General features: G+C 46.2%; 1 protein-coding gene across 1 annotated transcript in view; it reads right to left on the bottom strand.

The window, feature by feature from the left end:
• Positions 1 to 26,130, bottom strand: part of TLN2 (talin 2) — a 440,519-nt gene extending 414,389 nt beyond the window's left edge. The window contains exon 1 of the mRNA XM_028495089.1: positions 26,015 to 26,130. The gene's annotated coding sequence lies outside the window, so the exon portion shown is untranslated. The remainder of the gene's footprint in view (positions 1 to 26,014) is intronic.
• Positions 26,131 to 27,115: the final 985 nt, after the last annotated feature.

Genomic DNA, 27,115 nt, shown 5'->3' with positions numbered 1-27,115 from the left:
GTCTTTGAAGTCTGCTGTGTATTTTATATTTACTGCACACTTCTCAATTTGGATGCTAAATCTTCATTGGAAATGCATGATCTGTATTTCAGCTTCATAACATTCACAGCTGAAAAGGCTGATTCAGACCCAAGTTATTCCAAACGCACTTAAAAGTTTTCCTATAACCAAATTGAGAAACTGGTTTTAAATTTACATTTAAATGAATTATATAAAATCAGAAATTCTGTTTCTCAACCCCACTAGCCACATTTCAAGTGTTCAACAGCCATATATGGCCAATGGCTACCATAATCAGACAGGTTTAAGGGGTCTTCTTTCCAAATTACTCCATACCGAAAGCTTTCTTTTCATATCATCAGAAGGAATGAGGGCTGCTCATAGGGAAAAAGCATGAGGGATTTCTTGTTGTTGTTGTCATGAATATCTGAAGAGCTTTTTGATTCTACAGCAGTATATGCAGGTAACATCCTTTCTTAAGGATGAATGGGAGTCTGACAGCTTCAACCAGGAGAGAGACAGCTCCAAGAGGAAGGGAGTGGAAGCAGAGTCCCAGAGCACCTACGGTGAGCCAAGCAATGCACTGAGTATGGAATAGCCACTGTCCCATTTGGTCCCCACCATCTTCTGAGTGACATATCATTAAGTGGACTCAACAGATAAGGAATCTGAGATTGGCCACAGTGGGGGAACTGCCCAAGGCCCCACCACTTCCCAGAAAGACCCTTCCTTTCTCCCCGTGCCACATCAAGATCCAAGGATGGGCGGGGCGGGGGAGGCATGCTGTGTCCTCTCTACCTTTAATACCAGGAGAATCCAAGACAAGCCAGAATGCAGCTAACCGGAGATGACAAACCACACATTGGTCTGAAAATGAATGTGGAGGGGAAGGAAGGGGGACCAGGAGGATAAAAGGGAGGGAAAGGTCTGAAAATGTTACTTTTTACATTTTTGTCCCACTAAATACATAATCCTCCAGTGGTGCCCCCTCACTGACCACTGGCACTGTTGTGGCCAAGAGTCAGGTGCTCAATTCCCACCGCCAGGCTTGGGGCCCTCAGAAGCTTTTCTTAGCCCTAACTTCACAAATCTCCGTCGAGACTGGATTGAGTTCTCGCAGAACCCACATGCCAAGTCTGAGGTTCCCACAGTAGGGTTAAATCAGGCAGGGAAAAGAATTTTCTGAGCCAGTAATTGAAGAATGATCAAGTAACGGAAGAAACATCTGAGAGGAAATTTCTGTACATGAACACTGTCATTCAACTCAAAGTTTCTTGGCGAGACCTTAATAAGTCCAAGGCAAAGCAATTTTCTAAGATTCCTCAGGCATTAGAGGAAGCCTAACGTGCTTGGGCTAAAAGGCACATAAAGACTTACCACTTCCTTTAGAGAAAGCCCAGAAACTAATCTGGTGAGGAAACAAAGATTCTTCCTGATTGGAGGGGAAAAAAGAAAGAAAGGTATTGAAGGAAACAAGTCAGGGAAAGAGGGAGACAAATTAAGTGATTTTAATTAATTTATAAAGGCAGGGTGAGCCAGACACAACAGCAAAGTTTGAAACCGAGCAGGACCCTTCGGGGCCTTCCCAGGTACAAAAGTCCCTCCATGTCCCCCATTTCCTGTTTGTAGAAAAAAAAAAGCTTTAGTCTCTTAGGCTTCGCTGAGTTCCAAAGAGCAGACTCAGGCAGTTAATGATTAGAACAATAGAGTCACAGGCCTCCTAGTTCCTCCCAAAGGGATATAGATAACACTCTGATGCGTATCTTTGAGTTGTTCTGCAGAAACTAAGACCCCCATCCAGGTGGAGGACGGTGACTACATGCCGACCCCCAAGCATGTAAACCCCAGACCAGTTGGAACCAGAAGGTTGATGATTGAGATTCCTGAAACATCACCCTGTTACCTCACCACCAACCAATCAGAAGCAGGTCCACGAGCTGATCACGCACCCTGCAAGGCTCACCCTTAATGTCGGCTTTAAAAACCCTTACCTGAAAGCCATCAGGGAGTTCAGGTCTTCCGGGCACAAGCTGCCCCTGCTTGCTTGGCGCCCCACAATAAACACTGTACTTTCCTTTACCACAACCCAGTATCAACAGATTGACTTTGCTGCGGTGTCAGGCAAATTTTGTCAGATACAGAATTATCCCCCGAGACCTTCCCGACTTGGGGCAAAAGGAGAAGCCTTTGCCAAGGGGTGCCCCTAGACCTGGTGCCATCTCCGAGGCACTCCAAACTTGAGCTCGAAAAGCTGGTTTGTAACTCGATCTGCACATGTATATGAATTGGTGAGATTTCTGGGCCAGGCTGCAACTGCTATCCGACCTGAGTGCTCTGGGCTTGGAGCGAGAAAAAATGGCAGCTTGGGGAAATGGAACGGGAGCAGAGCCTCCAAGTCATGGGATAGCAGAGCTTTAGCCCAACCATTTTTTTCAGATGAGGATCCTAAGGTCAGAGAGGAGAGATAATTGTCTAAGGTCAATGTCTACATCAGAAGCTAGGAACCCCTATGAACTAAGGGAGAGCCCTGATTCCAGGATACTCAAGCTCCCCTCACCAGGGAAAGGGGGCAGGGCGGCTCCCATAAGGTAAATGCTAAATAAGCCTCTCTCACAGCTGCCTGAGAGCCACCTCTATGAAATGTGATCATCAAGGAAGATAGAGCTCTATCTCCCAGTTTCCTGGGAGGAAGTAGGCCTAACTTTAGTTGTCACCAGCCTCCAAATTGCAAGCCCTACCTCCAGGGGTAAAGACATGACAAAGGTAGCAATTCTATCTTGAAGACAGGAATACAATGCATTGTGTATCCACCCAGCTACATGAAAGAGGAAGAATTCTTTCCACCTTTGCAATCTCTAGCTTTGCAGTCCTTGCAGCAGCATATGCCTGAGATGTGCATCACATTCAGTTTTAATGCTTATTCAATAACAAAATTGTTTTCTCTCTCTTCTTTCTTTGTGGGGAGGTGTTCTGGGCTGGGAGGAGATTTTGGTTTTGATTGTATTTTTCTCACACTCCTCACAGAATCACCCCAACCTCCAGCCCGATCTGACCTCCTAGAAGTTATTTTAAGTTATTTTTCATTGTAGTTCTCTTAAACTAAAACGGGGTACAATTATGGCTTTATGATGTGATTAGCCATTCGGACGGGGAGGGGCACCCTCACAACCCGCTCAGAGACCCTAAAAGAAAAGCTGGAACTTGGTCCTCTGAACGCAGAGGCTGACTGGGGACAATCTCTTCCATCAGCCCCCACGCACCCCAAGGACCACAGGTTCCAGCCAGGGAAACAGTCCCAGCAGGTGCCAGAGCCAGCCTGAGCTGGCTGACTCCCACCCTTAGCACTGACTGTGCCCTCGGCCAGGAAACACTCTGGCAGCTGCCCCTCCCTCTGGGTAACCCCTAGCAGAGCAGGAATCCTTTCTTACTCTGCCCAGGACGTTCCCCAACACAGAGAAGGCATGAATGAATGGAATCCTTTAACTCTTCCTCTTTTCCCTCAAGTCAATACTATCTCCACACTCTGTTTCAGCTGGAAACATTTGTTCCACCAGGAAATGTTTCTCAAACAGACAGCTCTGTTTCAACTGTTGCAGTGAAAACGTCCTTTCAAGAGAAGGATGCTCAGTCAAACATTTTTGCTATCACACAGCCAGCAGAAACACAGGTGAAAAACATCCGCGTCTTAACCCTGCCGCTTGCTGTGATGTTTCCTCAGCGGAAACCTGTCTCTCCGCAAGGCCCTCAGCCAGTTTTGTCACCTCTCCCGTCCTTTCCTCCCTGAGACCTGTCCATCTCTGTCTGCCCCTGACAGGGACATTGTCAAAGGCATCCCTGAGAGGAAATGTTCTGAAACTGACTTGTCCAGTCACCACCACAGCGTGCTTTTTGCAGAGCCTAGTCTGAGGTGAGCTGGATGAATCTATCCGTCCAGACTGTGGGCTGTCGTTAAATATTTCTGAGCACTGATGGAAATCTAGCTCTATTTACCCCCATCGACTTGGCCTGGGTTACCAGAACAAGAACCCAGCCCAATGTGAATGCTTTGGGAAAGGACCCACCAGTCTGCACATCCAGTTTTTTGCTGCTTAAGAACGATACGGCAGTGGTTCTCAAACCTTGGTGTGCGTCAGAATACCCTGCAGAACCTGTTCCAACACAGGTTCCTGGGCCCCTGCCCTAGAGTTATAAATCAGGAGGTGGGGGAAGGGCCTGGGGACGCTGCTTCCCTAAGCAGTTCCCAGGTGATAACTGAGGCTGCTGGTCCCAGGAGTACACCTGGAGCAGCTGAACACAGCACCTCAGTCACCAACTGAATGACAGAGCTGGCTTCTTACCGAACTGGCCTAGCAGCACGGCCAAGCCCGGTGGTTCTCAAACCCAGTCCCCCTGAAACCCCCCTAGGTTCTCAAACCCAGTCCCACCACTGGTATTCTACCACTGAATCAAAGCATGGGATTTCCCCTCAGTTTTCAAAGCAAACTAATAAACCTCTGGCACTAATGACTACTTGCTTCTGTTATAATCTAAAAGGACTTAATTTCTCAACAAATTATGTATTTTTGTTAATACTTCATTGATACATATAAAATAGATAAGCAACAAGGACCTACTACATAGCACAGGGAACTATACTCAGTATTTTTTAATAACCTATAAGGAAAAAGAATCCCCAAAAGCATACGTGTGTGTGTGTGTGTGTGTATATGTGTGTAGGTATGTATATGTGTGTGTATGTATGTGTGTGTGTGTATACATAACTGAATCACTTTGTTGTACACCTGAAACTAACACAACATGGTAAATCAACTATACTTCAATTAAAAAAAACACTTGAGTTCAACCAATATGACATATGGTTGATAAGAAGTTGTAATGGCCTGGCTGACACAGCCAACACCACACGGAAGGACACCAAAATTCAGTGCACTTGGCCTCCAGCTCAAGTCCCACTTCGCCAAGGCATCTATCTCCTTTGACCACGGCAGCAGGATGTTCTAATCACTTAACACGTCCTGAGACCGCTGGACGAAAGAAGGGTTTTATTGCCCTCAAAACTCATTCTAGTGGACAAAATAAAATGGGCACACACATTATACTATTTTTAACGAAGGCAATGTGTAACCTATTGCTAAGCTGTGTGACATAAATATTACAGGCTTCAGATTTTCCACACGAGCAATTAGGCATCACAGAAATGGCTACATCCTGCCCAAGCCTCTTCACTGGAGTCCTTTAGGATCCCCTACTCAAGCTAAAAGAACCATCGTAACGTTTGTCTTCCCACAGTTTAATTTTAAAAATGTAACATGCATCCTGTAACATGCAGGCTCAGTAGTTGTGGCTCACGGGCCCAGTTGCTCCGCGGCATGTGGGATCTTCCTAGAGCAGGGCTCGAACCCGTGTCCCGTCCTTGGCAAGACCATATAAACCCATGCTCCAACTATGAACACAAACATTCTGCCCACGTCCAGCGCAGAGCTTGTCCCTGTCCTGTGTGCCATAGGTCACTCAATCTGGTGCCAAGACAAAGAGCCTGGTGTCACATCCCCAACAAAGCGATATTTACCGGCTTGTGATTTTTCTTTCCTGACCTTTATCCCTTGAATGCGTAAGGTGGACAAGCAAGTGAAACCAGCAGATTAAAATATTCTATTTCATTTAAAAAAAAAAAAGAAAGAAAAGAAAAACCTACTATGTTAGCTTTAAAGGGGGGGGGGCTTAGGGCCAGCACATCTGGATCCAATCATTATAAAATTTCACATTCTCAGCATCTTCCCTCCCATAGGGAAGGCAACAGAGCACAGGGACAGGGCACAGATGGAATCCCTGGACCCTGACCCAGGCTTTGCCACTAACCCAATGCATGACCTTGGACAGAGTCCATGACCTCCCTAGGGCTCAGTTTCCTAAAGAGCCACAACACACCCGTGGTAACTAGTAATAGGATTCTATTGTTGATGAATCTGTAATGACCTTCACTTTTCTGCTTGATTTTATCTGCAAAGATTCCAATTCTCCTGGGAGGAGACAGAGCCATTGTTCCTTTCTCTCTGGGTCAGTCACTCCCCTCTGCCCCTCCTCCCCGTCCTCCCCTCTCCCTGGCGGTCTCTGTACTTCCCCATTTCAGCTTCTCCAAGAGGGGGCTGCAATGAGAAAGAATCCCCGGGAGAGCTTCCCAAATTGGCACTGACTCTCTCCAACTAATGTCTAGCACAGCAGGCCTTTAGTTCATCAAATAAGCTTCTAATTGTCTTTTTGGAAATGTGTGTGGACGCTTATTTGAAGCCATTTGGCAAATGCCTCACAGGGTATTTTCTCTGACATCGTGCTTGGAGAAGGAGGATTAAGGAGCCTGGAGGAGCGTTAGAAAAACTGCACTCCAACTGATCCTGTCCTTGGATGGAGATTAAACAACTTTTTCAGGGACCCACCCCTGGTATGATGCAAACTGCTACAGTCTCCAAGAACTCGCTGACTTTGACATCTGGACCTAAGTCTCCTCCCAGGGACAGTGAGAAGGGGTCCTGACAGAGTTAGGATGCCAAAGACTGTGGCACGCTTGAGTGGTCCCAGCAGTGCTCGCCTGTCCCCAGGTGTCATTCTTCCCAGATGCAACATTTAACAGGCTGGTGAGGGCCCTGACATCAGGCTAGAGACAGACCCTAAGAGTCAGTAAGAACCACAGTCAAGAGGATGTGTGATGAGCACTCAATCTGGAGTCAGAAACCTGAGGTCAAATCCCTGGCCTAGCATCTCTTCCAGTTCCTCACAAGAGACGATCGGACCTTGTTACCACCACCTCCCTGGTATAAAATGTTGACAGGTGTCCCTGCCCTCTAGGCAAACCCTGCCCCAAATTTATCGTTCATATACATTTATCTCAGGATCTTATTAAAATGCTGATTCTGAGTCAGCAGGTCTGGATGGAGCAGAGAGTTCCAACGAGTTCCCTGGTGATGCTGATGTTGCTGTGATCATTGGAAGGATAGCAAGCTTTAGAGAGCAAAAGGACAAAGAGATTTATGACCTCATCCAGGGTTTCTCAAATATCCCCAGTAAGCATCACATTGGGGTAACTCTTACATACACAGATTCTAGGGCCCCAACCCAGATGAGTGCAGGCCAGGTGAGCTGTCAATTTAGCACGTACTCAGGTGAGTCTTATTGTCAGAGAAGTTTGGGAACCCTGGTCTAGATCATCCGCATCTCTCATTTAAAGCTCCTACTCAGCCTGTGGCAGCCCTTGCTTCCTTTACATTGTTCTCATCAGTTAACTTAAAAATCTAGTGATATAGCTCCTGCTTCCGGGGGTTAGGGTTAGAGCACATTTAGAGCTGAAGGCCCTCCCAAACTTTTCCAAGTCTTGGCGCACTTGGAAAATGATCATCTTTGTCCCACCTGAGCTCTGGCGGCCCCTGCGGGACTGAGGTAGGACAGGTGGCATCACTATCTCAGCATACTTATGATCATAACCATGCTCCTTGGCTAGAAAGTGCTGCTCCCACCTCAACTTCATTGGTCAATGAACAAAACCAAGCAACACAGCCCTCCAATACATCCCCACATTGTTCTTCAGATGATCCAAAACAGAGGAGAAAAAACAAACATACCAAACTCCCATTCTGAGGTTGTCTACACGAGCCAATGCAGCACAGAGGTGAGAAATACACACATATCTCCATTGACTCACCCTAACAAATTACAGCTAATTACCATGTGCCCAGGAGCACGCACAGTCTTCTTTGTATTTATTATCTCATTGAATCCTTGCAACAAATCCTTGATTTGTCTGTTTTACTGAGGACACGGAAGCTTACAATGGTTAGAGGACTCCCCCAAGGTCACACTATGAATGGCGGTCACTGTATAATAGGTTACTACATGTAACCCTTTGCAACAATCGACCCTCTTCTGATTTGTTTTAATGCCTCCTGCTCACAAGTATACCCTCCCAAACTGTGCTTTCCATGAGATCAGGGCTCAGGTTGCGCCGTATCCACCATGCACCTCACAGACAATCAGAAAAAGATTTGCCAAAGTGACTGACTTCAGTTTGATTTGATGAATGACTTCAAAGCCAGGGTTCCTCCATGATAACAAGATGCCTCCACCCTACAAGGCTACAGGTGCACCTTGGTTTAAGACTCCCAACTGATAAAATATGAATTTATAAGACCTAAGTTGGAGAAAGGATACAGAGGCCTGAAGGATTCTTCTCCCACTTCAGCCATTCTGCCCTCCCATCTGGACAAGCCACTTGGCCTCTCAGTACCTTAGTTTCTCCGTCAGCATGATGGTTTAATTCATCCCCCAAACCTTTGTGAACTCCCACCACGTACTAGATGTGGCACTAAGATGATCAAGAAGAATGGGTGGGAGGTCAATCCCATCCCTCAGAGCCCTGTGCCACCTCCACTCCCCCCACCCCACTAAGCACCAACCTAGATAAAGCACACAGAACGCTTTTCAAACATGTATGGAACAGAGATGGACCTAGGAGAGTCATTTGCATCACAAACGAAATCTTTCATTCTAAAACTAATTCACAAAAAGAACGGCTAAAGTGACAAGTTCCCCTGACACATTTTTGGAGTCAGGTTCATTTAAGTATTATTATGTACAGTAAATTTCACCCTTTTCTTTTTTAATTAATTTATTTATTTTTGGCTGCGTTGGGTCTTTGTTTCTGTGCGAGGGCTTTCTCCAGTTGTGGCAAGCGGGGGCCACTCTTCATCGCGGTGCGCGGGCCTCTCACTGTCGCGGCCTCTCTTGTTGCGGAGCACAGGCTCAGTAGTTGTGGCTCACGGGCCCAGTTGCTCCGCGGCAGGTGGGATCTTCCCGGACCAGGGCATGAACCCGTGTCCCCTGCATTGGCAGGCGGACTCTCAACCACTGCGCCACCAGGGAAGCCCTTCACCCTTTTTAAGTGTACGGTCCTATCCATTTTGATAAACACACGCAGTTCCTGCTGCAGTGTTAAAAAATAGATTATTTATCTCTAACTTTTCAAGAATACATTATATAAAGTGATGAGGGCACGTACGGCCCAAAGACACAAAATTAATCTTAGCTCTTCTTTCTAAAAGTGAAGGTCCTCATTCTGCCAGAAGGAAGAATCTAGAAGTAAAAATCTTGTCAGGAGCGGGGTGGTATGTTTGGGTGGGATCAATTTGCAGATACATCTGCAAGGCAAGGAGCAGAGAGTACCAAGATCTATTGGTCAAGGCAGTTGAATTTCCTTTACTAATTAGAGAGTCCCTCCCCTCAACCCCACACCCTCTCATATGAAAGCATTTACCAAATTTTTTAAATATACAAACAGAGCCCAAGAACACAAACCTATTTCTACCAAAGGTCATCCTTAACCACTTGCGCAGTTTAAAACCACAAAGCCTCCTTGAATTAATTCCAAATATCTCTAATAAATTTCACATTACTATCAATGCTCCAAAGGAATTTACCTGGACAAGGAACATAACTATTTGTTTTAAGACGTATCTTAAAATGAATTGCATGAGCTTATGTACAAAACGGAGGGGGATGATTGTTCAAAGAGAACTCTAACAATCTGTTAAAATTACATCCCTGCTGCAGAACAAGGTCCTAGTAACTCCAGACTACAAACAGCATTACAAGCCGGAAAATGGCAACAAATGCCAATGTTGAGTGTTTGTAAACACAGATTGTTTTTAACCTTACTATGTAGCTAGCTTCTGGTAAAAAGCACAACTGTTTTCCAAGCCCTAGCTCAGTGGCACTCAAACCTCAGTATACCTAACAATCTTTTGATTATAAAAACTCCCTATTCTTGGACCCCACACAGACATACCAAATTAGAATATCTGAGGACTGGGCAGCTAGAGTATTTAACCTTATTCCTGGGTAATTCTGAGAGTACTGACCTGAGGACCACACTCTAGGAAATGCAACCCACACTAAGAGAGCATGTGTTTTGTTATACAGTCACTAAAATAAAATCGAGTTGGGACTTCCCTGGTGGTCTAGCGGTTAAGACTCCGTGCTCCCAACGCAGCGGGTCCAGGTTCGATCCCTGGTCAGTGAACTAGATTCCGCATACCGCAAATAAAAATATCCCACGCGCTGCAAAGAAGACCCAGCGCACCCAAATAAATCATTTAAACAAATATTTTTTAAAATAAAAATAAAGTCGACTTGGTGAAGTAACTTGGACACTGATCCGGAGTATGGGTTATAATCTGTAGGCTAATGGCCAAGACTTAGAAATGTTGTCATTATTCAGAGAGATTAGCATTGTACTATCAACAGATGAACTACACAGTGACAATCTTTTATTAATATTCACTTGCCAGTTCTAAATGTGGTCCCCAGACCAGCAGCTCAGAATTTTTGAGTCCCACCTGAGAAAGAAAATCTCTGGGGATGGAGCCTAGGAATCCAGGTTTCAAAAGCTTCTCTAGGTGATTCTTTTGCACTGGGCATGCGCCATCACATTTTAGTTCACGCAAATACATTTTATAACAATAAATACTTAATAGTCACAGTTTTTTCTTGTCTTTTCCTCTTGCCAATTCTGTTTTTGCTTTGATAAAGCATGCAATATTTGTCATCACACGGCCTCAACTTATCTCCCACCTGTTCCCCACTGTGGTGCAAGGTGCATCTGTACAGCACAGAAAGCTCAAGACAGATTTATTTTTCATTAGCTGAGTGACACTGAGCACAGCCTGGCAGCTGACCCTCCCCATCAGTTTGGTGGCAGGGGTACCGTCTAAGAAGGCAATCCCCTTGGGCTCAAAGCACCCCAATTCCTGTGAGCACCTTCCCAGGATGCCTCCTAAGGCCTCCCTTGCAAGCCACCAACAGAAAATCAAATGGGAACCTGGCAGTATTGGTGGGTTCTCCTGCAAAAAGTATTATGTCCATGGTAGACTGCATTCATTCTCACATGTTGGAGTCCATCACAAGCTCCAGAGGAAATGATAAAAATACAGATTCCTTGGTTGTAACCTCAGCTTCTGGTTCGGTAGTATTCCAGAAAGTCTCCTAAATCTGTGTTTTTAACAAGTCTCCCAGGAGATTCTTATGCATATCAAGACTTGAGAAATCACCAGTGTTATGAGAGAAACCTAGGATACAGAGGAGAAAATCTGAGCTTGAATCAAACTTAGCCAGTATTTAGTGTGTAAACCTTGATACACATCAATTTCCTCAAAGTAGAAATAATACCTGCCTGCCATGATCATTATGATGGCTACAAATAGAGACAAGACCTTAGGAAAATGTAAAGTCCCAGGTGTAGGTTAGTGAAACTGGCAGGTGCAGAATTCCCCCCACCTATAATGGACGAGGGTCCCTTAGCCTAAAGAGGTAACTTCAGTAACAAGCATTCCATGTCAGATGCTGATTCTGAGAAACACGTCAGTTTGACAATCTATGTTATGCCTTGAATTGCGTACCCTCAAAAAAGAAATGTTGGGGACTTCCCTGGCAGTCCAGTGGTTAAGACCCTGCACTTCCACTGCAGGGGGCACGGGTTCGATCCCTGGTTGGGGAACAAAGATCCCACATGCCGCGTGGCGTGGCCCCCCAAAAAAAGAAAGAAATGTTGGGAGTCCTAACTTCTCAGTCTCTCAGAACGTGACCTTATTTGGAAATAGGGTTTTTACAGAGGTAATCAAGTTAAAATGACGACATTACGGTGGGCCCTCACTTATCTATTGTGACTGGTGTCCTTATAAAAAGGGGAAATTTGGACACAGAAACAGACCTGCCTAGGGAGAAGATGGCCATCGGCAATCCAAGGAGAGAGGCCTGGAACAGATGCTTCCTCACAGCTCTCAGTAGGAACCAACTCTTGCCAACACCTTGATCTCGAACTTCCAGCTTCCAGAACCGAGGCAGTAAAATTCTGCTGTTTAAGCCACCAGCCTGTGGTACTGTGATGCGGCAGCCCTAACAAACTCAATCTGTCAGGTTCCAATTCAGGAGCAAAGTGCCCCTCTCCAACTCCTTCTGTGAGGGACATTTGGCCACCTGATGCTTCTCAGATTCCACAGGGCTTGTTCTCATATCTTCATCAGGTATGTTCATAAAACTGCACATACCCTATTTGTCAGGTCCAACAGAAAGCCAGCTCTGGGGGGACAGGGCATCACTACTGGCTCTGCCGTGCAGTCTGGAGCCTGTAGCAACTGTCACAAACTCAAAGCTCTAACATATCTGCAAGTTCAGCAGCAAGAGCCAGCAAGAGGTTTTTCATTCTTATAAAATTGTGCAAACCTGCCCTGCACAGCCAATCACTCTCCCTTTTCCTCTGTCAGGGCAGCACACATGGCCAGCTTCTCGCTTCCAGCTGGTCTGAGAGCTGGTAGGTCACCCTCAACATGCAGGTACCAAGAGGCCCTAATCAAGAGCACCCATAAAAACCCTCAGGATATGATTCTCTCAAACTGAGTTCAGCTTTCATTCTTGCCTAAGTAGTTCAAAACACACTAGGGAAATGCCCCCAAAGAAGATATAAAGCCCATCCAAGATGCATTAAAACTGTAACCCTGCAGGGTCTTACTCAGTAGCCAGAGGGAGTGTGGGAGAGAGAGGAGCAGACTGGCCTGGTTGAAATGATCGTCCAGCATCAGGAAGGAGCCGTGTCTGTCCAGACTGCAAGGCCAGCAAGTATCTCCCCTGTTGGGCAACTGTCCCCAGTGCCCTGGCTGATTTTACACCCTACACACCCTTCCTGGGCGACTTCTCCTAGGAGCCTCCCTAAGGATTTTAAAAAACAGTGTCCAGGTCCCGCTCGCAGAGATTCCAAATCAGGGGGTGGTTCAGGAACCAACACGATCAGCAGGTTTAAGGAGCTTCCCTGGTGGTTCTGATGCACACCCAGAGCCTAGAATCACAGTCATGAATTAAAGTCGGGGCCCACCCAGACGTCCCAGGAAAAGAAGAGAGTGCCCAGTGGTGGTCAGGAGAGTGGGACTCCAGTGCCATCTTTGCCAAGTGGCTCCAGTCAGTCTCATCCTTCTGAGACTCAGCTCCTTCCCTGTCAAAGGGAGAGGCTGACCTAGAACCATTCAGGCTCCCTTTTTAAAGAAATAAAACACTGATGATAAAAATAAATATGTCCCACAAAGACATCTACTCTTTCTTCCTGGATGTACTAGACCCGATGGCTTTGTGGCTGCATGTCAGGCTGCCCATGGCTGACATCTTACCCAGAGGGAGCGCTCCTTTAACCCCGAGGGAAGGGCCCAGGAGTGACAGGTGCTGAGCCCAATGGAGAGCCCTTTAAGGAGAAAATTAAGCCTCTTAAAGTGCCCTCAATGTAACCTCTCAAACCCAGGAATAATCTACACTCCCCTTGGAAGATTTGCCACACATGATCTCAGGCCACACTCGGGAAATATCTCCACTTACATCAAACTAGGTCCCGGACACAGATGCCAAGTAATTCAATGGGCAGTCGTGAAGCATGCAAACAGAAAGAGAAGAGAGGGGTCTTGATTTAAACACACAAAGTTTGGAGCCTGGGTGCTTGCGAGAGTAGTTCAGAGGGCAGCAAGGCACACTTCACCCATCTGCAGGAATTCACTCAGCCAGGGCCTCAAACATCGTATGAGGAAAAGGAGACATCTCTCTGTGCGGTCAAGTGGACTCTGGGGACAAGTGATGCACCAATTCACCAGAACACTGAGGTCAGTGATAAACACTTAAGACAAGTGAACTTAACGTCTTCAACCCAGCAGCGAGTTACCAAGCAGACTGTTTAAGAGCCCCTCTTCAGAGATAAAAGCGAGAGGCAGCCATTTATCTCTGTCTAGCTGTCCTCAGCAGGTGCCTTCCACCACTCAACAAGTATTTAACAAGGACAGGCTTCATTCATTCGGTGCTTGAACCCCTAACTCTCAGCACATGACCTAAGAAACACTGCCCCCAAGGGACAACACTTTTCCGCCTCAACATTACTCCCTTCCTTAGCTCCAATCTGGAAAACAATGACTTTACCTCGTGGAAGGCTAACTCTATAACCAGCAAGTTTTCTTCATCAATTACTCACATTAAAATTTTTTTGTTGAATGAACCTATCTATGAAACAGAATCAGACTCACAGAGAACAGACTTGTGGTAGCCATGGGGAGGGATGGATTGGGAGTTTGGGATTAGCAGATGCAAACTAGTATATATAGGATGGATAAACAACAAGGTCCTACTATATAGCACAGGGAACTATATTCAATATCCTGTGATAAACCATAATAGAAAAGAATATGAAAAAGAATGTATGTATAAATGAATCACTTTGCTGTACAGCAGAAATTAACACGACATTGTAAAGCAACTATACTTCAATTAAACAAAAATTTTGTTGATTATCTATCATGTGCCAGACGTTGTTTTAGAAACTTGGGGACACAAGTCCCAGGGATGTTTTCTCTTATGAGTTTACATTCTAGTGCTATGAAATAGACAATAAATGAATCATGTATGTAACACAGGCAGACCTCATGTTACTGCACCTCACTTTATCGCACTTTGCAGATACCACTGTTTTTACAAATTGAACGTCTGTGGCAACCCTGTGCCAAGCAAGTCTAACAGGACCACTTTTCTATCAGCATTTGCTCTTTTCCTGTCTCTGTGTCACATTTTGGTAATTCTCACAATATTTCAAACTTTTTCGATATTATTATATTTGTTATGGTGATGTGTGATCAATGACCTTTGATGTGACAATTGTAATTGTTTTGGGGGCGCCACAAACTGCACCCATATAAGATGATGAACTTAATCAATGCTTGTGTTCTGACTGCTACACTAACCTGCAGCTCTCCGTCTCTTTCCCTCTCCTCCAGCTTCCCTGTTCCCTGAGACATAATACTGAAATTAGGCCAATTAATAACCCTACAAAGGCCTCTCAGTGTCCAAGTGAAAGGAAGGGTCACACATCTCTCACTTTAAATCAGAAGCTAGAAATGATTAAGGTTAGTGAGGAAGGCATGTCAAAAGCCCAGACAGGCCAAAATCTAGGTCTCCTGTGCCAAACAGCCAAGCTGTGAATGAATGCAAAGGGAAAGTTCTTAAAGAAAATTGTAAGTACTACTTCAGTGAACACACAAATGATACAAAAGGGAAACAGCTTTATTGCTGATACGGAGAAAGTTTTGTCGGTCTGGATAGAAGAGCAAACCAGCCACAACATTCCCTTCAGCTAAAGCCTAATCCAAAGCAAGGCCCTAAGTCTCCTCAATTCTAGGAAGGCTGAAAGAGGTGAGGAAGCTGCAGAAGAAAAGTGTGAAGCTAGCAGAGGTTGGTTAGTGAGGCTTAAGGAAAGAAGCCGTCTCCATAACAGAAAAGTGCAAGGTAAAGCAACAAGTGCTGATGTATTGGGTTGGCCAAAAAGTTCATTCGGGTTTTTCTGTAACATCTTGCGGAAAAATCCAAACGACCTTTCTGGCCAACCCACAGAACCTGCAGCAAGTTATCCAGAAGATCTAGCTAAGATCACTAACGAAGGAGGCTACACTAAACAACAGATTTTCAATGTAGATAAAACAGCCTTATACTGCGAGAAGATGCCATCTAAGACTTTCATAGCTGGAGAGGAGAAGTCAATGCCTGGCTTCAAGGTACAGGCTGACTCTCTTGTCAGGGGCTAATGCAGCTAGTGACTTTAGCCAGGGCTCATTTATCATTCTGAAAATCCTAGGGTCCTTAAGAATTATGCTCAATCTACTCTGCCTGTGCTCTGTAAATGGAGCAACAAAGCCTGGATGACAGCACATCCAGTTTACAACATGGCTTACTGAATATTTTAAGCCCACTGTTGAGACCTACTACTCAGAAAAAAAGATTTCTTTCCAAATACTACTGCTCATTGACGATGCACCTGGTCACCCAAGAGCTCTGATGGAGACGTACAATGAGATGAATATTTTCCATGCCTGCTAACACAACATCCATTCTGTGGCCCATGGATCAAGGAGTCATTTCAACTTTCAGGTTTATTCTTTAAGAAATACATTTTGTAAGTCTGCAGCTGCCATAGACAGTGACTCCTCTGATAGATCTGGGCAAAGCAAATTGAAAACCTTCCAGAAAGGACTCACCAGTCTAGATACCATTAAGAACAGTTATGATTCACAGTAAGACGTCAAAATAACAACATTAACAGGAATTTGGAAGACATTGATTCCAACCCTCATGGATGACTTTGAGGGGTTCAAGATCTCAGTGGAGGAAGTAACTGCAGATGTGGTGGAAAGATCAGGAGGACTAGAATGAGAAGTGGAGCCTGAAGATGTTACTGAATTGCTGCAATCTCATGAGAAAACATGAATGAATGAGGAATTGCTTCTTACGCATGAGCAAAGAAGGTGGTTTCTTGAGATGGCATGTATTCCCGGCGAAGATGCTGTGAAGATTACTGAAATGACAACAAAGGATTTAGAATATCTCATAAACTTAGCTGATAAAGCAGCTGCAGGGTTTGAGAGAACTGACTCCAATTTTGAAACAAGTTCTACTGTGGGTAAAAAGCTATCAAATAACACTGCATGCGACAGAGAAATTGTTCGTGAAAGGAAGAGTCAATCAATGGGGCAAGCTTCATCGCTGTCCTATTTTAAGATGTGGCCACAAGCACCCCAACCTTCAGCCACCAGCTCCCAAACTTGTCAGCAGCCATCAACATAGAGGCAAAACCCTCCACCAGCAAAAAGATCATGACTCTCTGAAGACTCAGAGGATGGTTACCACTTTTTTGCAATAAAGTATTTTTTAATTAAGGTATGTACATTGTTTTTTTAGATGTAATGCTATTGCACACTTTTAATGGACTACAGTACAGTGTAAATATACACTGGAAAACAAAAAATACGTAAGACTTTATTTTGATATTCACTTTATTGCCGTGGTCTGGAACAGAAGCTACAATATCTCCTAAGTATGCCTGTATCAGGGAATAATAAATGATAGGAAAACAAAGAAGAGGCTGAGAGCAGGGGCTGGGGGATGCCAGGGAGACCTCTAAGGAGGTGATACTGGAGCAGACTCCTAAGTCAAGTGAAGTGTGAGAGAACAGCCCCCTCCTTCAGAAGCCAGGAGGGGGAGATCCAGCAGCAGAGCAGGAGCTGGAGCGGCCAGAGTGCAGGAGGAGAACCAGGTGAGGATTGCAGTGCAGAAGCCAAGTGAAGACAGCCAAAGAGAGAGCTGGCTAACTGCTGCCGAGAGGCTGCAGGCGATGACAACTAAGAGTGGGCCATTGGGTATCACTGGTACCTGAAGAAGCATAGTTTTGGTGAAGGGAGGGGGGGTGCAAGAAGCCAAACTGGGGTGGGTTCAAGACAGAATGAGAGGGGAAACGGGGCAAAATGCATGACAGTTCTTTTAGAAAATACTGACTCCAAGAGAGAATGAGGAATTGGGAGAACAGCCGACTAGGATGTTGGGTTGAGAGTGTTTTGTGGTTGCTGCTTTCTGCCTTAAGATGAGAGATACCAGAGCATGTTTCTCATGGAGATGATCCATCAGAGGGAGAAAACTAATGATGCTGAAGGGAAAGGAGATTCGTGCATGAGTGGGAGCCTCGCATGCCAACAGGGAACGGGCTCCAGTTCACACGTGGTTCCAGTGCTGTGTGGTTACGGTGCAGGGAGGCTAGCAGATTTAGCACGAGGAGATGATGAAACTAGTTCCTAATTGCTTCTTTTTTCTCTGTGAAATAAGCCAAGTCATCAGCTGAGAGTGGGGTGGGGACAGAAACATAGTGGGCTGGGCAGTGTCAAGAGTCCGCCTTGAGGTTTATGGTCATAAATCAAAAGCAAGACGATGCAGATGGCTGGTTTTCTCCAGCCAGGTTCATCAGCCTGAGGCAGGAGCACAGTGGGCAGAGGGTGGGGTTTTCCCAGGAAAGTAAGATGAAGGGAGAAATGGTCAAAGAGGTTGAGGGTGTATGGAAGCACCTGGGGGTAGAGGTGGAGGGGAGAGTGGTAGGAGGTAATAAGTATGATGGACAATGAAGTGGAAGGGTCACCAGGTCAGAGCCCCATGTAGGGTGCAGGATAGGTGGAACAGGGTAATAACAGGAATAAGACAAAAGAGAAAAGGTGAGGGTCAGACTGGAATGCTTGTCAAGATTTTGGTGGAGGTACAGTTACTGGTAATGATAAGGTCCACAACTGTGGCTGCAAGTTTAGTGGGTAATAAAATCAACTTAATGGGTCATGACCAGCAATTTTTTTTAATGACACAGAATAAAAAGTATGCAACTACATTATACCTAGTAAGGGTAAACACTGTTCCGTGAAACTTGTTTCAGTTGTGTGTGTATTTGCATTGGGTCTCACATAAGATGTATTTCTCCTATGGATCGGGGTTAAAAAAAAACTCCCAGGACACCAGGGCAAGGTTTCTCTACCATGGCACTGCTTACATTTTAGCCCACGTGATTCTCTGTGGTCAGGGCTCTCTGGTGCATTGTAGGGTGTTTAGCAACATCCCAGGCCTCCCCTCACTGGACGCCCGTAGCACCCCTAGACATTGCCAAATAGCCTCTGGGTGGCAAAACTGCTGAGAACCAGCAGCCTAGAAATAACCATGGGAGGGATGGCTGAAGTAGCGAGAGGAAAAGATAACTAAAAGAGAGTTGGTCAAAGGACTGAATTGGGCGGGACAATCTATATAGACGTCCAAGTTACCAAAAATGTTGATGGCAGGGGGGACTGTGGGCCAGATGAACAAGATCTTCAAAGAATGAGGCAAAACAACTACTGAAGCCCACCCACCTAGAGCCCGTGCTCCACAACGAGAAGCCTGCGCACAGAAACGAAGAGCAGCCCCCGCTCGCTGCAACTAGAGAAAGCCCACGGGCAGCAACGAAGACCCAACGCAGCCAAAAATAAATAAATAAAATTAATTAATTTAAAAAAAAAAAAAAAGAATGAGGGAAAGTGACCCAGAGGGCTGTAGATGAATGTTCTCTACCCCAGCTATGCATTAGAATTACCTGGAAAACTCACCCCCCCAATGCCCAGGCCCCACCCAGACCAACCAAATCAGAATCCCCAGGTGACCCCAATGCGAAGCCAGGGTGGAGACCCCTACAGAAGATGTCCACCCTCCAAGGCCCAGCTGAAGTATGACCTCCTTCATGAAAATTTCCCTCCTGTTTCACTTCTTTTCATACACCCCGCTCATCACAACGAATCTTGCTTTGCTTATAACTTACATGTGAAATCATCAGAAAAGAAGAAAAGCACTAAAATTAAGCAGCTAAAAACAGAACAAGTGTTTATCTGCTGAAGAATTTTAGAATTAGGAGATCCGCTAGCCGGGAGTCTTTCAGGGAAACTTCTTGAGCTTCAGGTCAGCCACTCCTCTGGAGGGCATCCAGACAAGTGAGGGTCCCTGAGCACAGCACAGCACTTATGTGCCACTGATAAGCATTGTTAGAAATATGTCCCCTCTGGAGACACTGTAATAAACACTTGATGAAATTAATGACTACTGTACTTGCCCCACCCCACCCCAAATGCACCAATGACTAGATTACAACAATTTAAGCACCATTTATTATCTGATCACCATTTTCTTCACAATACCCTTCACATGTAGCCAACTTTTTATTAAAAGCAATCAGTGACATCAAATCTTGAATATGTATACACGTATGATGAAAAACAAAAAGACAGGAACCAGAGACTAATAGTCTTCTCTGCTTTCCCATGAGAAACCATTACAGAATATTTAAAATATCCCTGAACTCTGACGTTCACTGTTGATTAACCACATATAACCATGTATGAAATATCACTACATCCCCAAACACCTACAAAAGATACAGAAAACAGTTAAGTAAAAGAACTCAAATATTTCTTTTTCCCAGCTTGGTGAAACTGATAAAACTGAGTTAACTTGCCTTGATTGGCACCCTAACTTTCATCCATGAATGGGCAGAGCACTGGCTAGACGAGAACACAAGAGCTGCAAAACAGAGGAAGCTGTTCCTCTACACCAGTGGTTTGCAAAGTGTGGTCCAGGACCAGCAAGATCAGCATCACCTGGGAACTTGGTAAAAATGCAAATTACCAGTCCCCACCTAAGACTAGCAGAATATGAAACTGTGGCCTAACAAAGTGGGCTTTAACAAGTCCTCCAGGTGATTTGGAGGCATTCTCTCCTGGAAACCACTGAATCTAAACCATGGTTTTCAAATTTGCAGCACAGCCCTGGCTTCCAGGGGGTTGAGATTCTGAGCCTCCCACTAGCATTCACAGAATCACGTGGTATGTACTTTTTAAAATGTGAACAGAGACTCCACTGCTTTTGAAAGTTTCATTTTTTTGTAGTGACTGCCAAGAACGGAAATACTATCAAGTTTCCAAAATCATATCAAGGGGCAGGATTGAAAATGGTACACAGGGAGAGCAATCAGCTAAGCTAAAGATAGTGTGGAAGGAGACCAGGGCTCAAATGCCAGCAGAGTCATTTAACAGCAACTTTCTGGGGCTCAGGAAAACCAAGTTTGAGGAGATACTGCTCCATTCTAGGAAGACTCTTCAGTTGGCCAGAAGACCTCCCCTCCACCTTCAGAATGGGATCAGAGAAAGTCAAGGAAAAGGAGACTGCCTGCTAAGAGCTTTCATGACTTCTTATTGTCACTCTCCTGGGAGACAGAGGTAAATAGCTCTTCTAGAAGCCATGGATTACCCTGAAGGAATTTACTGAAACTTGGGAAATCTCAGAATTTTAGAAGATAATTAACTGAAAGTTTCCAAAGAGACAAGAGATTGCTGCAGAAGGCATCAGAGAAAACATGATATTGCCCACATTTTTTTCTAAAATGGTTCCAGACAAACTTCCTATTCATTAACCAAATAATACCTTAAAGAGTTTTCATACAGAAAAGCCTGCAAGTTTGAGCAAGTAAACCATTCAAGGTGTATGCGGAGCAAGTTAATCACCCCTCTGCCCCAATGCTAATTTTCAACAATATTAAATTGTATGTGTCCTTCCATATCTTTCTCCAAGGTCATACACCTAGGGCTTCTTTTTTAAATCGGAAATAGGATCATACTATTGATACATATGATACTCAGCAACTCGATTTTATTTACATGAAATGTATCACAGACATCCTTCACAAAACAATCCATAGTAGCTGTACCCTATTTTATTCATCCTACTGATGGACATTCATGTTGCTTCTAGTTTATTTACTGTAGTAATCCTGCAATAAATATCCTCACACACAGATCCCTACATGCTGATGTTTTCACTTCTGTAAGAAAGGATTCCAAATAGGCAACTGCTGGTTCACATGGCATACACGTTCCAAATTTTCACCAAAAACTGTCTGCTTTCCCTAAAGGCTGCACCAGTTCATACTCCCCCCAAGAGTCTGAGGGTTGCCCCCAACCCACCTAATGGAGGATGTTACCAATCTTTACAACATGAATTAATTGAACAGAAAACTAATATCTCTTTGTTTTTTAATTTGCATTTCCCTGACCATTATGTACATTGAGAATCTTTTCACGTTTATGACCATTTGTACCTCTTATCTTAGGAACTGCCTGTTCACATCCTTTGTCTATCTTTGATCATGCTGTCCTTCAAGTACTGTTTAATCTCACACTAATCCCCTCTCGCCCCCAGAATCTATGAGATGTGTCAAGTATAAAAGAATATCACCCTCTAGGAACTCAGTGTGTGGGGTGAGGCCAGGGGATGACTTCTTAGCTTGAAGTACACGGTAAGCCCTCAAAAACAATTTCTGAATAAGTGAATAGCAAGCTTAGAGAATTCTGTTTAAGAGTGCAGCTAAAAGAGTAAAAAGGAAACACAAATATTCACTACTTGTTCTGCATATTCAGAACAGCATCACTTTGGCTGAAATTAAATTGTTGGTTAAGGGAGAAACAAAACCATGGTCTTGGCACTGACTCTGACAATGCACTGTGAAACGGGTGGCAAAAGAGCCCAGTCTTAATTCATAGCTCTGGGTGGTACATAAACAAAGGCTCTCAAAACCAAGTGACACCTGCCACTAAGCCACAGGCTGTCAGTTTGGTCAATGGACAGGAGAAGCCTACCTTAAACATTTTGTTCTTTTTTTGTTTTTTGTCTCCAACGCCATCCAAGATTTTTTAGCCTTTCAAAATCTCCTGCTTATTGGGGAAGGGGAGCGAGGAGGGCCTGCAGGGGGCTTTGACAGAGTTCAGATTCCTTAACCCTTTTAACTTTAGGCAAAACATCTGGTTATAGCCAGCATTTATCCCCATTATTTGCAATAGTTCTGTTTGGCTAATGTCTTAGCTAGTCTCCTTATTAAATATAAAAGTAATAGGATTAAAAACTTCTGGGGGAAAGTACTGTAATTAAAAAGGCACCAGTTGGGTATGGTAAGCTGTAATTCTGGTCCTGCTTATTAAGTATTCCTTCTTGGCTTTAATTTTTTTTTGTACCCATAAAAATAACTTTGAATTATTTAACTCTTTTTTAGTACTTCCTGTATTGGCTAAACACCACCCCTAATCTCCAAGAAAACATATGACTCAAAAGTTCTGGAGTAGTAATGTCACAGAACACAAGTTTTAGACACTGTCCCAAATGTCAGGCATGCCACACACACTACAACACACACACACACACACACACACACACACACACACACACACACAGCCTGGTAACTTGACAGGCAACTCTCCAAAATGAATAGGCATTTTCTCACCTCCTGAAGTTACAAAATCTTCTTAATAGGAAAAAAAATTGCAGGAACTTTGATCAAGCCATGAGGTTATAATAAGAATCAGGCAAGAGGCAACAAAGCACAATTTATAACACTTTGTTAAGAGAGGCATAAAAAAATAAATAAATATTGAGGTAGTATACTTGGGAATGAAAACTGAAGGGTTTGCAATAAAACTTCTCTTTTTAAAATCTTTTATTTTAGTATTATTGAGAAAACTCCTTTAAGATTTTTATTATGTAATGTTTAGCACATGCACAAAAATATGTGACATATATATATAGTTATAAAGCACAATCCTAAGATGAATAAATACATCTTTAGATTTTCTTTTTTCTTGAGCATAGTTGGTAAAGATTTAAATTGTTCATCACCTGTAACCATCCTTAACTGTTCTTAGGAACAAATGATCTGCTGGGAGCCAGGAGTGGAGGAATGGGGGAATCAGTATAATTTTGAGCTATAAAATAAACTAGGCTAAAGCAAAAAATAACACACACACACAAACACACACACCCCTATTTCTAAAACCTGACTTTGCTTAAAAATACTCTAGGGAACAGTGTTTGAAAAACCCTGAACAAGTAGATTTAACAGTAAGTGAATTCAAGACTCATATAAATAAACCTTTGCCTAGAAAGAATTTCCCCAATAACTAAATTGGACAGGATCATTTTAAAAGTGCACCTTCCCTTTGGAGGTAGAAGCACAACATCAATGCCAAAAACAGAAACTCCCATAACTCTTTAGTATCTCCCTGATGACCTGAGTGCGTACAAAGGCAGAGAGAAACCAGTGACTTCCCTGATCTGAGGAGCCCTGTGTTTCTGGGATTCAAGGTACCACTTCTAAGACTGGGAACTTTACAAAAGGGATGGAGGCTTTCAGCAACTGATTTGAGTCTCTCCTAAATTAATTATGCTAATTCTAGATAAATGTATCTTAGGCTCAGGGTGTTCTCCACAATTCTAGGGCTCAGTGAAAACAAAATTAGCATTCGTGCAGGTATCCCTCCTCTCTCAAGGCCATTTGTCTTGTCACACCACCGCACCTCCAGGGTTTTTGCATGGATATCCCAAATCAGCCAACAAGGAAGATAGAATCTTGTAAACCCAATGGCTGACATTCCCACTAGAGGCATTTACTGAAGTGGACAGACGCAAGAGCAGCCTAATCCCTTACAACAAAGGGCACATCTCCGAGATGAAAGTCTCCCCCCATCTCCTACATCCCTTCTGTGATCCCCTGAAGCCTCTCCAATGACAAAGCCCCAAAGTGCTGACATGACCTCAATAGCATGGCATCATTTCTCTCGCCAAGGAGAACAGCTGGCACGTTCCTGCCAGCGAACTGTAGGTCAGCCAACACGCCCTTCCCCTACCCCTTCGCAAAGCAGAGATCACAATCTATTTCAAAAGTAGATTCCCCACCGTCCACTCCTGAGGAGTCGCCAACTCCAAGCTCTGGAGGAGGGAGGATAGCGCGCAACGTGACGAATGCCACAACTCAGCACCCCGGGTTCTATCAGAAGCCAAAGTAAGTGGTACTAAGAGCACCAGGCTGCTTGTAATTTATTACATTTGGGGGGTCCAGTTCTCCGGAACATCATCCCTACTCTCCTGTCTTTGTGTCTTGCACAACGCCAACACTTCAGCTCATTCCTCTCTCATCGTCAGGAAATAGCCAGAGGTTAGTTTTCACCACAAGACAGGGACTGTGAATCAACCTCCTTTCCCCAGGTCACCTGGCCTCTTCACGGGCAGCAAAAGTCCAAGTTTCCCCACGCGTCACCTGAAGCCCCAACTTCTGTAAACGCCGCCCGTCCCCCCTTAACCTCGCCCCCACGAGCTGGCACCGCGGCGAGAGACGAGCATGCAGCCGCGGGCGCTGCTGCTGTCGCGGCCGCAGCCAGGGAGGCGAGAGGAGGCTCGGACTGGTGTTCCGCCCCGGAGCCCCCGCAAGGCAGGCCGTCGGCCCCGACGCGAAAACCGGGCGCCTCCTCTCCGCGGGGAGTGAGATCCCGCGTTCTGCGGAGCGCCCAGGCGGATCCCGGCGCCGGCAAAACGCTCCGCACCGGTGCCCAGCCGGGGGACGCGGCCAAGCGCACGGCTCCCGCGGAGCTCCGGGCAGCCGCGGCGGCAGAAGAGGGGCGTGTTCCTTGCGCCTCGGGGCCCGACCGCCGCGTCTCGGCTGGACCGGGGAAGGAGACGAGCCAAGCGTGCAGTCCCAGACGGCGGCTCTCGGCCCTCAACTCCGGCGGGCCGGCCTGGCGACGCGCTGCACCCCGCGCGCCCTTGCGGGGACAGGCGCGGTGCGCGCCCTGCGGGGCCGCCTCCGTGCCGGCCTGGGTGCGCAAACTTTCCGAGCGAAAACCGCTCCAGCCTCTCCAGCGGGGGCGCCGCGCTCTCCCCCGGGCCCACCAACTGTTCGCCCCCTCCCCTCCGTAGCCAAGACCCACTGAAAATATGGCGCCCTCGAACGTCGCTCCTCGGTCCCCTCAGGGAATCCCGAAACGCCCGTCTCCAGGACCCCCGGCTCCCGGTGGGCGCGAAATTTCAGCTCCTGGGGCCGAGGAAAGAGAGGGCGCCCCTGGTCCAGCGCGAGGCCAGCGGCACTGAATCCCAATCCTCCCCTAGCTCTAGGTCCCTCAGCGGCCAGCAGTTTGCTAGTGGCGAGATTGCAGAGTAAAGGGGAATCGTGGAATCTGCAGGTCTGAGAGTCCGGGACTGGGAAAGGAGCTCCGCACCGGCCGGCTGTCTGCCTGGTGCCCGGCCGGAGACTTGTTTGCAAAGTGGCGCTGGAGTCGGGGCGACCAGTGCTGGAATGAAGCCGCTCCGCCCGCTCCAACTCTCCTGGCGCGGGGACCCGGCCGGGGCCGAGGGGACACTCCATGCAGGCGGGGCCGCTTTTCAAAGCCCAGTTACCGGAAACCCAGTGCGAGCCCCGGAGGGGACCGGCTGCCCACGGCTAGGAATCCGCTCTCGGGCGCCGGCTGCGAGGCTGTTTGCAAACCGCGGCGCCCGGGTCCAGTGCAGTGAAACGTACATGTGCGATAGACAGGTGCATTAATTTAATTTAATTTTTATTTTCTGCAAAAAGCCCTCCTAGAACATCAAATCTGGGAGCTTTGCGGGGTTGTTTGCATCACTCACGAGATGCAAAAGGAAGGGAAAAACCACCCACATTTTCCTTCTGTAGAGGGGAGGGAAAAGACACGAGAAATTCATGCAACGTGCATGCAGCTGGAGGAAGAGGAAAACCCGAGTGAGTCGTGAGCCTTACCGGCGGATGCATTTACTGTCTCACTGCACAGCGCCTGCACCGGAGTGCGGCCGGCGACCCCCCGCGCGCCTGGCGACCGCTCCGCTCCCGCAGCCGCCTCAGCCGCTGCCGCCGCCGCTGGCTCCAGGCGCGGAACAAGAGCCGAGGGCGAGCGCGAGCGCACGGCCCGGGCGCGCCGGGAGGGCAGGAAGCGCGTCATCACTCGGGGACGGCGCGGCCCCGCGCGGCTCCGGTCCGGCCGCGGTGCAGCGCGGCAGCCGGGCTGGGCCGGCACGGGCTCCCGCGGGCCCCTCCTGGGTCTCTCTCCTGCTGCCCGGTGGTGGGAGGGTCCGCGAGGCAAGGCGACGCGCCGGACGAGCTGTCGCAGAACTCGGGCTCTGCTATGCAGGGGGGGGAGGGGATGCACCGTCTTGGGGAATGGGGCCCCTAGGTCCGCAGAGCGCTTCCCCTGACCGCTGGCCCGCCGCTGGAGGAAGCGAGGTGCGGTTCCGACGGGAAGACGCTGGTGGGCTCTGGGGTCCTACTGCGACTCTGTCGGCGGGAACCCGAAGCGGGATTGTCCCTCTCTGTAAATGTCGCACACGCCGACACCGAAACTCAGCTGGTCAGAAGTCATTTAGGGATTTAGAGAACGGCTTTAGGGATGAGGGTCATATTCTATTAAGTTCATGAGAAGAAATTTTTCTCCTGCCTACTGTGCCCTTAAATCAAGTCAATTGTATGCCTTACAGTTACACAGCCCTTAGGAAATGTAGGATGACCTGAAACCATTTGAAGTTTAGGAAGCGAGGAGACAAATCACAAAACACTGTGTATTATATGATCCTATTTTTAAAAACTACTATGTGTGGAGAGAGGCAGAAAAGACTGGACACATAAACACTAAGATGTTAACTAGGTCTCAGTGATTGGTGAAATTGTGAGTGATTTTTCTTTTTCTGCTTAGTTCTAGTTTCTGATTTTTCTGTAAGGAACACATTACATTTGTAATTCAAAAAAAATTTTTTTAAATAAAAGATCTTGCTTTTTTTTCCATCCCAATATAAAATGACCAGAATTAACCCCTTTTCCCAAGAAATAGGTAGCAAATCTCTTTAGTTA

This window comes from Physeter macrocephalus, chromosome 11, assembly GCF_002837175.3.
Source record: "Physeter macrocephalus isolate SW-GA chromosome 11, ASM283717v5, whole genome shotgun sequence".
In the NCBI taxonomy this organism is placed as follows: Eukaryota; Metazoa; Chordata; class Mammalia; order Artiodactyla; family Physeteridae; genus Physeter; species Physeter macrocephalus.
This window is presented reverse-complemented; position numbering and strand designations above follow the sequence as displayed.